Source organism: Leptonychotes weddellii, chromosome 11, assembly GCF_054177405.1.
Source record: "Leptonychotes weddellii isolate Sample4059 chromosome 11, ASM5417740v2, whole genome shotgun sequence".
Classification (NCBI taxonomy): domain Eukaryota; kingdom Metazoa; phylum Chordata; class Mammalia; order Carnivora; family Phocidae; genus Leptonychotes; species Leptonychotes weddellii.
The window spans coordinates 31,728,052-31,740,324 of NC_138379.1; positions in this window are offsets into that span (position 1 = coordinate 31,728,052).

The window sequence follows — 12,273 nt, forward strand, 5'->3', positions numbered from 1 at the left end:
GTTCCTGCCTACTCTGATACTCACATTCCTGGTTCTCGAATTGCTAACTATACGCTCCAGCTTTCATTTCTGTTTGTGGAACTATCTCTTCTATTTTCCATTTCCTCTTTCTATCCACTTCTTGGTCCTGTTCCCTCTTCTTCCTTCAACATCTCACCATAGTGTCAGTGAGAAATTTTCTACTCTAAATCTGTGGCCACAGAAACCTGTTAGCTCCAAAAGCTGATATGCATGTGGAAGAATGGGAAATAGGATATTTGGAACCTGCCAACCACTCACCTTTTTTTGGTCAATTAATAGCTTCCTACTTAATTTGGGAAATCATCCCCTCTACTGTTCTCAAATCATCAACTTTAGATGAAACGGACTCCACCTAGAAGTCAGAGAGAAAACCTATGTCTGGTTAATTAAGACATCATATTTTCCTCTCCAGTTATTTCAAGCGAAAGAGAGTCTGTGAGAGAGTGGCTGGCCCTTAGAAGAAAGCAAAGCAGGAGAAATCCAAAACAATTTGGATTAGGCTTCTGTCTCTTTCAACAAAGAGTCCCAATTAATAATAAATATGGAAACAAGCAGGGAGCAATTCAGGTTTCATCAATTCAAAGAGATACCACTGCAGAAAAGGAAAACAAAGCAGCATCTACAAAACAGCAGAACATGTCAAAAAGCATTCTTAACTGAGCAACTCAGTAAACTGAAAGAGTAAAGCAAAAAAGGAAGAGGATTGGGTCAAGTCTGTTGTAGAGCAGATAAAGTCTCAAAGTTGGTTCAGTAGTTAATTCCAGGATTATTGAATACCTGACATGGTATCCTTGTAGGTACAGCCAGGTAAGTCTCACCAGTTAAAACACAGGCATGTTCCTAAAGGGTCAACAGAGCCACTTTGTATATTTTTGTGGACAGATTAGGCTTTCTGTCTTAGGTTAAAAAACTTTTAATAGGGTGATCCAGCTCATCCTGAGCAAAGGTTGAGTGTGGACTTGGCAAGAAGATCAGCTACCAACTGTCCAGGTGAAAAGCACTGATTCCCCAAAGAAAGTTGTGGAAAGGCAGAATGGATTCTTCCTTGCCGTCACCTCAGTGCTTAGATACATTCCTGGGTCATGGGCTCAGGAAGGGCTTTCTTCTTACATAGATTACCAGATGAAGGGGAACAGGTGATAGCTTACACTTAAAATCTGGCTGATACTACCTTTTAGACGGCTTAAACCTTGATGACGAAATTGTCATGTTACTTTTTGATTACACAAGGGGTGGGAATTTATACTTTTGCAGTAGAACACTTCTCTGTTCTTGGAAAACCATACCAATGGGTCATTTACTTATACAAGTGCTTTATAGAAATTATAATAAAAAATAGAGGTGTCTCAGAAGCTGTGTAATTAAGGTGCTAAACTTCTTTTTTTTTTTTTTAAAGATTTTATTTATTTATTTGAGAGAGCGAGAATGAGAGAGAGTACATGAGAGGGGGGAGGGTCAGAGGGAGAAGCAGGCTCCTCGCTGAGCAGGGAGCCCAATGCGGGACTCGATCCCGGGACTCCAGGATCATGACCTGAGCCGAAGACAGTTGCTTAACCAATTGAGCCACCCAGGCGCCCAAGGTGCTAAACTTCTTGATGTGCTAACATGAATGTTTGTTGATGATGGGCTTAGCTACATCTCTGAACGCGATGTTTCCTTCAGAGAAGGTTTAATTTCCAAGTATGGATTTGGAGCAACGTGCCTCCAAAATATCTTCCTTTGGACTATTCTGTCACAAGAGAACAACATTTGTCAACATCACCAACAATTTCCATGTTGTAAAATCTAAGCATCAATTTCTGTCCTCTTTTAAATAATAAATAATAGCATTTGACACTGGGGTCACCCCTTCCTTCCTGGAATACTCCTCTCTTCTGAATTCTGCATCAACTAGAAGGCCTTGTATTGCGTTACTAACATCTGGCTTACAAAATAAAAGAGATTTGTGGGGGCGCCTGGGTGGCTCATTCGGTTGAGCGTCCAAATCTTGATTTCAGCTTAGGTCATGATCTTGGGGTTGTGAAATTGAGTCCTGCATCCAGCTCTGCGCTAGCAGGGAGTCTGGGATTCTCTCTCTCCCTGTCCCTCTGCCCCTCCTCCCCCACTCTCTAAATAAATAAATAAATAAATAAATAAATAAATAAATAAATAAATAAGGGCTTTATGGCTTATACAAATGTGAAAAGTTCAGAGGTAGCACAGGATGGGTTCAGGCAGAGTTTAGTCCAGGTTCTGGCTCCATGTATATACAGTTATTTCAGCTCTGCCCTTCTCCAAGAGTCAGCTTCCTCCATAGCTCTGCTCTTTATGGTTACAAGATAGCTTCCAGCCACATCTAGGGTTAATAGCTTATTCATTTATAACCAGTAAGAAAAGACAGTTTTTCTTTAACTGTGGAAAAATAAAAACTTATGTTTCATATTGATTGGAACAGACTAGAATGAAATCTTGTAGTCAAAATAATGTCATGCACTACTTGACTTAAGCTATCTACTTCGACTACATTTCGCCCCATGCTTCACATTCCCACTGAGCCCCAGAAACATTGTCCAAGCTTGTTCTCATGAGCCCTTCCTTCAGCTTTAAGTACTCTTCCTCCAGATAGTTGCATAAATGGCTGCTTCTTACTTCCAGTGCCAAGCTCCAATATCACCTCTGATAGTGAACATGGTGGGTGCCTACCCATATTCCCTTTGCTATGTTCGTGCACCCATCCCTAGCTATCAAGTGTATTGGCTATTACCAGCTCACCCCTGCCACCTTATCCAAAGAATTGCCCTCAGCCCCATAGCTTAAGAGGTTATGCTCCCCTCACCAGGGGGAGGAACGAAGCCAGTGACTGACTGACAGGGAAATACAACTTGCTTCAAGTTGGTTTCCAGTTGTGTGGTGTAATTCATATTCTAGAGCTCTTGGTGGGACCAGGCTTAAGGTCCCCACATCTGAGACCACATCCCTGCTTTGCTTTGCTTCCCTGGCCTCTTTCCCCCTGTTTCCCCTTGTCCTAAGAACATGCATTGATAAATCACTCAGGAATCCCCATCTCAGCTCTGCTTTTAAGAAATTCTATATAAGTTTCCTCCTCAGAGAGGCTTTTTTGACAACCAAGTCTAAGGTAGAACTCTACCCTCCCACCATTCTCCATCCCATTACTCTCTTTTATTTTTCCTAACACATACCATTCTGAAATTATTTTATTTATTTGTTTATTTATTTATTTACTCTTAAAAAATCTGTCTCCTAGACATGTAATAAGTGCCATGACAGACATACATATGCTTGGAACAGTACTTGCTTGTGCGTGGTCACACAGTCAGTGTTGGTTGAATGAATGGCATGTTGGCTTTCATGGATGAGGAGGAACATATTTTTTCTGTCCAGACTTCAACCTCTTAAGGCTCTCTGAGGTGGGCAGATGCTTTTGAGCATAGCTGCAGGTGAAGGAGAAAAGGTGATGTATGCCAGTGGGACATAGGCTAAGAGCATGGCAGAGAGTTATTCCTAGATCTTGCTAGGAAGTCAGGCCTGTAATGAGTGTGACACGTCCTATAAGTGAGGCCTGAGGAATTCCCAAGTCACATAGCCTCTAAACTGCCAGCCCAGAGACTTCCAAGTGAGAGCCTAAGGGCCAAATTGGCCTGGAGAAATTCTATTTAGCTCACATTGTTTGTTAATTTGCCATTATGTTTGCCAGTATTTAAAAAAAAAAAAAGTTCTGTGATGCCACATAAATATCTCAATTTTCTGCCTCTCAGAAAAAGATGGCATCAGTCCCATGGGGCCACAATCAGCTGGAACTAAGGAACTTCTGTCCCCTTTCGACCGGGTGTGAATTTTCTGTGTCACCCATCCCCACCAGCCTTTCTCCATTTATATATGATGCTTGAACCCTGTAGGCCTTTGAATAGTAATCCTAAGTAGTGATCAGTTGAAAATCTTCTATAATCCTGGGTCCCTTCTTTGAGCAAACCTTATAGACTTTTCAGCTTGTCTTGAGCTGTGTTGTAACTAAGAGAAAGACTAGAGTGGTAAAGGGACAACAGGTCTGGGTGGAGGAAACACGGGGCTGAAACCCAGCCGGAACTCTGTGCCAACAATGTATCCTGACACCAGGCAACTGGAAAGAATGGCGTCCCTTTCAAATCTCCCTCTTTCTAATTCACGGGCAAAGGGCAGGCCACAGGTAGAAGTTAGGGCCATGAGAGAGCAATAGCCCCTAAGGCTGGCATGGTGGTAGCAAGAAGAGTCCCTGCTGGAAGCTCTTGCAGTAACATTGCAGCAACTCATGGGTGGATCAGTCCTCTGGCACCAAATTCAACAGAAGCCCAGTCAGTGACTCCGATGGATAAGGGCAGCCCAAAGGAATCTCCCCCAAAAGGAAAGTTGGACATCAAGCCAGGAGCAGACCTCAGGTTTAACTGTTACGTGATCTCAGTAGGACCCAGAAGCAGAGTGACCTAGAGGGATTCTGGTTTTATTTGATTTTCAGGCAGCTTTTCAATTTCACTTACTCTGCAGATCTCACCTTGAGATATATACAGTTGACTTGAGAATACTTGCTCCAAATAATAGCTTTACCTTCTGCAGTGACTGATGTTGCCATTGCATTGAATAGATCCACTTAATTTTCTGAGTAATGTTAAGCATAGACCAAGATGAACTGCCAAGTGGAAAAAAACCGACTCTTGAGGGATTTGGGACACTGGTCACACAGCCAGGTACACTGGCTTTATGCCCTTGTCTCCAGGTCTCATTTTATTTCTTGCCCTTTGATCTAGGGTTTCTGCCATCTGATCCTTGAGGGGATCAACAACGTGTCTTATCAGACTGACTCCTTGTCAGAGGAACGGCTGGCCGTGTAGTGTCTCTGTGATGTCTTCCTCACTGTCCGGAATGCATCTTTACTCTCCCACTTGTGGCCATGTCAGACAATCACATTCCTACACATCTTGGAGAGAATGCTAGGCAACCAATGCCCACACTAAGCCAAGTGTGAGAACATTTTGCAAGATTTTTATTACCCATACTAAATGAAAGAAATGGAGAGATTATTAAGAATAGCTGCTTTGGGGACCCCCAATAGCTCAATGGGGATCCCCAATTGAACAAGCTCTGTTAAACTGAGAGACTTTTAGGGTCTCTTGAGAAGAGAGGGAGGTTATTATGGCTTGAATTATGCCCCCCCACAAATTTTTATGTTGAAGTTCTAACCTCCCCGCCCCCCAACCACCCGGACTTCAGAATGTGACCTTATTTGGAAATAAGGTCTTTGTAGATATAGTTAGTTGAGTGAAGATAATGTCATACTGAACTAGAGTGGGTCCCTAATCCAATATGACTGGTATTGATGAGGGAACAGAGGGCAAGCTGAGGACAAAGCAGAAGCTGACACCCCACACACACCTCCCCCCCACATGAGGGATCTATGTGACATTCCTCAGGTACCCCTGGCTGCCCTAAAGGAAAAACAAATAGTTAATTTATAGGGATCACAATCCTACAAGACATGAGTCTCCCTCAGTTTACAAATGTTTTAGCAATCTACAAGAACAAAGCATTCCTATCATCAATAACCCAGCTTCCAGAAGGAAATGTAGATACAGTTAAATGCCCTTATAACCTGCAACCCATTGACAGATAATTGAAGCGGGCAGAATGTAAGGCAGCTCCCAACTATCTTAATGTTAATGCCTTACTAGAGGGGTAAACAACCTTAACTTGACAATGGCAAGGCCTCTGGAATCTTGTAGGTCCTCTTTAGCATATGAAAGTTCTTTTGAACCTCCCTTTTTCCTTACCTTCCCCAGCCCATAGTATATAATCAGCCACCCCTCACAACCCTGGAGCAGCAGCTCTTTCTGCCCACAGGTCCTGTCCCCATGCTTTAATAAACCACCATTTTGCACCAAACACGTCTCAAGAATTCTTTCTTAGTCGTCGGCTCCGGACTTCACTTATATTCTAAAACTTCATCAGTATCTTTATAAAAAGAATGCCATGTGAAGAGACAGACGGGCACACAGGGAGAAGAATGCCATGCAAAGATTGGAGTTATACTGTCATAAGCCAAGGAACTAACCAAAACTAGAAGAGAGGCCTGGAGCAGATCATTCACTAGTACCTGTACCAAGAGCCTGGCCCTGCTGGCACCTTTATTTCAGATTTCTGGCCTCCAGAACTGTGAGACAATTAAATTCTGTTGTTCTAAGCTACCCAGCTTGTGATACTTTCTTACGACAGCCCTAAGAAACTAATGCAGAGGTGTTTTGAGTTTCCCTCCACTCGATTCTGTATTAGGTGAGAGGCATAGTTTGGGTACTGTGGGTAAACATGAAGAGAAATAAAACATGATTGCTTCCTTCAGTACCTTTGCTGGGGAGCACAAATAATAAGACAATAATAAATAAGTGTTATATGAAAATAAAAGTAACTTGTTGTCAGTGAGCAAAACAGAGCACGACATACCAGCCTTCCAGAACCATTCCCTTCTTTTCAGTGTCCCTTTCTCCTCACTCCACACAGGGTCTTCATGCAGTCATGCTCCTGCCCACCCCCACTGAAGAAATGTCCTACTCGTCCTAGGTTCTAGCCCCAAATTGGACAAATCAAAGACTACCTCCGAGTCTTGATTTTTTTTTTTTATTTGAAAAAAAATGAGAATAATGACCCTTCTCCATTCTATCTCACAGCATTGGAGTGAGGATCAAATTAGGGAGAATAACTGAAGGCATTTTGAAACCTTTAATATAGCATAAAATATTCATTGTTACCAAGGGTCTAATATGTTTACATCCAGTTAAATACTTCCCTTTTACTGAGAGCCTTTTGCAGAGCTGCTACCCTCACCCAAATGGAGAAGTTTGAAATCCCTGCATTTGTTTAGCCCCCTATAGAGATTTACACAGTTCACAAATCAAGTCGTCTGACTTAATTTTTACCACAATTTAGTGAGCTATGCATTTTATGCCCATTTTGAAGATGAGAACACTAAGCTCAGAGAAATGAAGTGGTTTGCTCATAAATAGTTGGAGGTATGATGTGAGGCTAACTCCAACATTGCATTTGTCAACTCCTAGTAAGGGGGATATTTTGGATCACCCATCCTTTTCCATGTTGTTAAAAATAAACCCTTAATGCAGGCAACTATAATGTCCTCCATTACTGATGAAGAAGTACGATTTTGACCTTACAAGCCCTCTGGTGATACTTAAAGATTCTATTTATGTTTCCAGACATATCATAAAGAACCATGTTCTATCAAGAAAAAAAATTTTTTTTAAAGAAATACAGCTTAAAAAAAGCACAAAAAAATGATGGTGTATTGTCAAAGCTTAACTTGAATCTACCATTTGGATGAGCCTATTGTTCTCTGAGTGCATCAATTTCCTTGAGGAAAGAAACCAATTTAGGGTTACTTCTGGAACAAATATGCTCTGAGATATGAGAGAGAAAACAACGAAAATTGAGACACTTTGTCTTGTTCTTGTGGGTAACCTTGAGTTTCAGAAAGGATTTTGAAAAAGAAAAAGTATTATTTCATAAATATTGTGCCTGGTTCTTTCTGTCTAGAGTTGTGAAAGCCAGGGACAAGTGGTCACTCTGCCTTGGACTCCTTCTGCAAGGTGCAGAAAGCATGAATCATGTATTTGTCAATATATTTTGATTATCCACATCCTGCTCTTGGGTTTGAGTTGTGAGTAGGTGGGTATGAAACAAATGAAAAGCCAAGCTTTTATCTTAACATCTGGAAAGACACTCCGATTCCCAGAGCACATCATCTTCCCCCCCATCATGTCTGCCTTGGCACTCTTGTACAGAACGTGCTTCCAGTCCCTCCCCACTCCTATGCAACATCCTATGAGACAGAAATGCTCATCTTAAGCTCCACTAAAAATTCCTTTAAATATAACAACATCTAAACAGTGTAGTCTGCCATCTAAAGTCCCTGCATGGACAGCCTAATATCCCATCCAGCCTCATATGTGTTCCTAACCACACATGATAGTCCATCTGCATCACCTGCTCACTCCTCCAAACATATCACAGTAGTTACACCTCCATGATCTTCTAGTGATGTGCCCTCTGCCTCTGTGCATTTCTTCCACTTATAAGGTGGGCAAACGTCTGTTCTGCCTTCAAAGTCTAGTTCAATGTCTTCTCTCTGTCTCTGACTTTCCTTCTGACAAGAAGAATTAATTTAATGAGGAGGATAATATCATTCTGCTTGCATATCAACTATGACCATGCATTCTCCCATTAATTATTTGTTGAGTTCCTAATCTGTGTTAGGCCCTGGAGATAGTATGGAGAGCAAAAGATATGCCTCACAACATTTACTGTTTAGTGGGAAAAAATAAGTTAATATTAAAGTTATAAACAAACAAATTAATGCCTAATTGCAAATTGTGATAAATCATATGTAAAAGTGAAACCGTACAGTGGTATACTTATGTCAGGAATGATTGTGACTATCTGTTGATATGCAGAATTTGCTGCCCAAATGAGAGATTCTATATACATGAAGTTCTTTCTTTCTTTCTTTTTTTTGCTCTGATGACATTCTTTCTATAGCTATTTTTAGTTCTATTTGTCTTCTCTTCTAAACCATGAGCTTCTCAAGAGCAGAGACTATGCCTAATTCATTTTTGTATCTCTGTAGTATAGTAAAAGGCCTGCATATAGCTTAATAGGTGTTGAATGAAGTAATGAATGGGCAAATATTGTAACTCCTGAAAAAGTCCACCATTTGAACTTCTCAAAGTACCTATACAACTCTTTTATAGCATCTATCACAACCACAAGTGATTTTTCTGTTCACTTCTTTATTATCTGTCACCTCCATGTATTAAGAGCTCCATGAAGGCAGAATCCATTTAGCTCTTTTCCCCACCATATTCCTAGTACCTGCCACATAATACATTCTCAATAAATATTTACTTGACAAACTGCCTAACTTACCAAATGAAAGAGTGGTTCTGAATTACCTCAAAAGCTCTGTTGTGAATCCCAAGATGTAGGTTAACATTACCCTTCTGCTACTAACTGTCTGGGGAGAATTTGACCAGTCACTTCACGTTTCTAGTTGCAGCTTCCCCATCTATACAATGAAGGGGTTTCAAGTTTGTATTTTCTTTCTTCCCAGTGCCAGGACTCTCTAATATATTCCATTAAACAAATAAAAGTTGAGTGCGACCTGTTATTAGAACTTAGACTTGTGTTTTTCACACAAGTATGTCAACGCACTGCAGGACGTTTACTTAATGAAATCCTCAAACCCAAAGTTTTGTAAGAATGTGTAAGGTGTTCCCTAAAAGGGTCAGAAAGAAAGTAGCATCACAGAAAGAAACCCACCAGGATGAAGCAAACCTCCAATAACTATCAGGATTTTTAAAATATCAATAGGAATGCAGGCAGAAAGTAAAAATTTAGGGGCACCTGGGTGGCTGGTTGGTTGGGTGTCTGCCTTCAGCTTGGGTCATGATCCCGGGACTCCAGTCATGATCCTGGGGTCCTGAGAAGGAGCCCCTCCTCTTCAGGCTCCCTGCTCAGCGGGGAGTCTGCTTCTCCCTCTCCCTCTGTCCCGCCCCACCTCTTGTACTCACCCTCTCCACTCATTCTCTCTCTCTTTCAAATAAATAAATAAAATCTTTAAAAAAAGACAAGAAAGTAAAAATTTAGTTTTATATTTAATGGAATTCTGAGAACAATTACAATCTTAAGTTGACTTGAGGAACTCAGCTATTTGTCCGTGGGAATAATGTCAGAAAACTTCAGAGCCTCAGAGTCAGGAGGATCTTTAGAAACCATCAAGACTAACGAATTCTTTTACTTTCCAGATGGGGAAGCTGAAGCCCAAAGAGCTGAGATGATTTACGTTGGGTTATGTAAAGAGGCTGTGGCAGATTTAGGGATTCAATCCACATAATTCTGATTTTTCTACTATCTCACTGCAACTGGAATTGAGAATTAATACGCCTTTAGATTAATGGTGATATACTAATTTCTACCCTGCATTCAAGGAGATAGGTATGCTCCTCAAATCCCTTTTTTAATCTTTGAGAAGCAGTTCAAGGGACTGATGATATCTGTCAGAAAGAAGGCTTTCATCTGTGACATTTATTCTCATGCACACTTTTGTTGGCTTTGTGCCCAAGAACTTCATTTGGATTCATAAACCTGTTCATAAATGTGTATAATTCTACCTTTATCTTGACTTTATAAAATAAAAACATTCTCCCAAAGCTGTTGCATTAAATGTTATGGCTTTTGAAAACTGTCAAACGCTCTGGAAGATCATGACAATATCTTCATTGGCAGTCCAGAGGTTAAAAAAAAAAAAAAAGGCTGGAGAGAAATAGGACTTGTGTTCTCCAGGGAAAATATCTTATCTGGTTTGCTTGTTTTATATTTTACAATACAGAAAATTGTCTGAAAAATATAATAAAAGCCATATATAAATTCCCAGAATAAATAAATATCGGTATTTTATCATATTTGCTTCAGCTCATCTTTCAAAATTAAAAAATGACAAATTTGAAGTTTCTTTTATGTTTTTCCTAAATCTATTCTCTTTCTTCCTTTCCAGCTACAACCCTTTTGAATACTTTTGTGTGTTTCCATCCCGTCCATGTCTTTATCCTTTTACTGCACAGTGTATCATCTGATAAATATATATTTCATATGAATAGCATCCTACAGTGCCAATTATTTTGCACTGTTTTCTGTCATATAAAATCTATAAGCTATAAATAGAAATATAATTTAGGTAATCACCGTAACTTAATTTTGGTAAAGATAAAAATATCTGAAGATAGTTTCCAAAATGATCCATTGTGATGACTCTGACATTGAGGTCATACTTGAAGAGTCAATACCTTGTATTTCCTTAGCACATGGGGAAAGGTGCAAGCAGAATGACCCTTGTTAAATACTGATGTGCAAGTTGCTGTGCTAAGCACTTTATCTGTTATTTTACTTAATCACAATCCCAGCTACAAATTAGGTATTAGAGTGCCGTATTATTGGTGAAAAAAAAAAAAAAACCTGAGCTTCAGAGAAATTAAGGTACTTTGCAAAGTCATACAGCTATTTAGATGCAGTCAAATGTAGTGATGATGAGTACAGGATCTAGAGCTGGATGACTTACACTCACGTTCTAACTTTACCCCATTAGTTGTAGGACCTCGGATACGTTACCTCACTTCTCCGTGCCTGCTTCCTCTCATTTACAAAATGGAGTTTACAATAGTATCTACCACAAAGGGTTATTTTGAAAAATTTTTTTAAAAAAGATTTTATTTACTTATTTATTTGAGAGAGAGCGAAAGCACATGCACGAGCAGGGGGAGAGGCAGAGAGCAAATCTTTATGCGGAGCCCCTATGGGGGGCTTGGCCTCTGGACCCGAGATCAAGCCCTGAGCAGAAATCAAGAGTCAGTCCCTCAACCGGCTGAGCCACCTAGGTGCCCCACAAAGGGTAATTTGGAGACTAAATGAGTTATAGATTTGTATATGAAACCCTGAGAACCATGGAATTTTATAAGCCCTATATAAAGGAATCCTATTAGCATTATTATTATTATCAGATCCCTCACTCACGTCCTCCTTTAAAATAACACCTAAACAAATAATGAAAAACAGAAACTAAATGAAAATGAGGAACGAAGATAAAAATAGCAATTGAGCCAAACAGCGCATCTCTAAGCTTCTTGAGAAGGAGACAAAGAAGGAGGCATGGCAGGCCCCATGTCTTTTCATTTCTAAACGCCGACAGTGCACTAATGTATCAGGAAAAGCATTCCTCAAACGCTTAGAAATGCAAGGATCTGTATCTAATGCATACTAAGCAAAATAATAAAACATGTCCTCAAATGTGATTTAACAAAACTGAAGAGGTTTCTTCATGTGGTTTGCTCTTGGTGGAATCTGAGGGGTTTCATTCAATAAAAGTTGCTGAATTTGGACGAGGCACAGGGTCATCGGTATCTGAGGGGTTTCATTCAATAAAAGCTGCTGAATTTGGACAAGGCATAGGGTCATAGGTCCGGATTCTGCAGCTTTTAGGTGCCTGGCCACATTCATGGGAAAGCTTGGAGAAGCTCGAGCATTTTAAGGGACTGCATAGCATAGAGCAACCTTCACAAATGAGTGTTTCTGACAGCTGCGGAATAAAAATTCAGGTTTGAAGTCTTGTATGAGGATGGAGAAAAGAGAATAAAAAAAAAACAACCCTGCTCGTTATAGCACCACGGT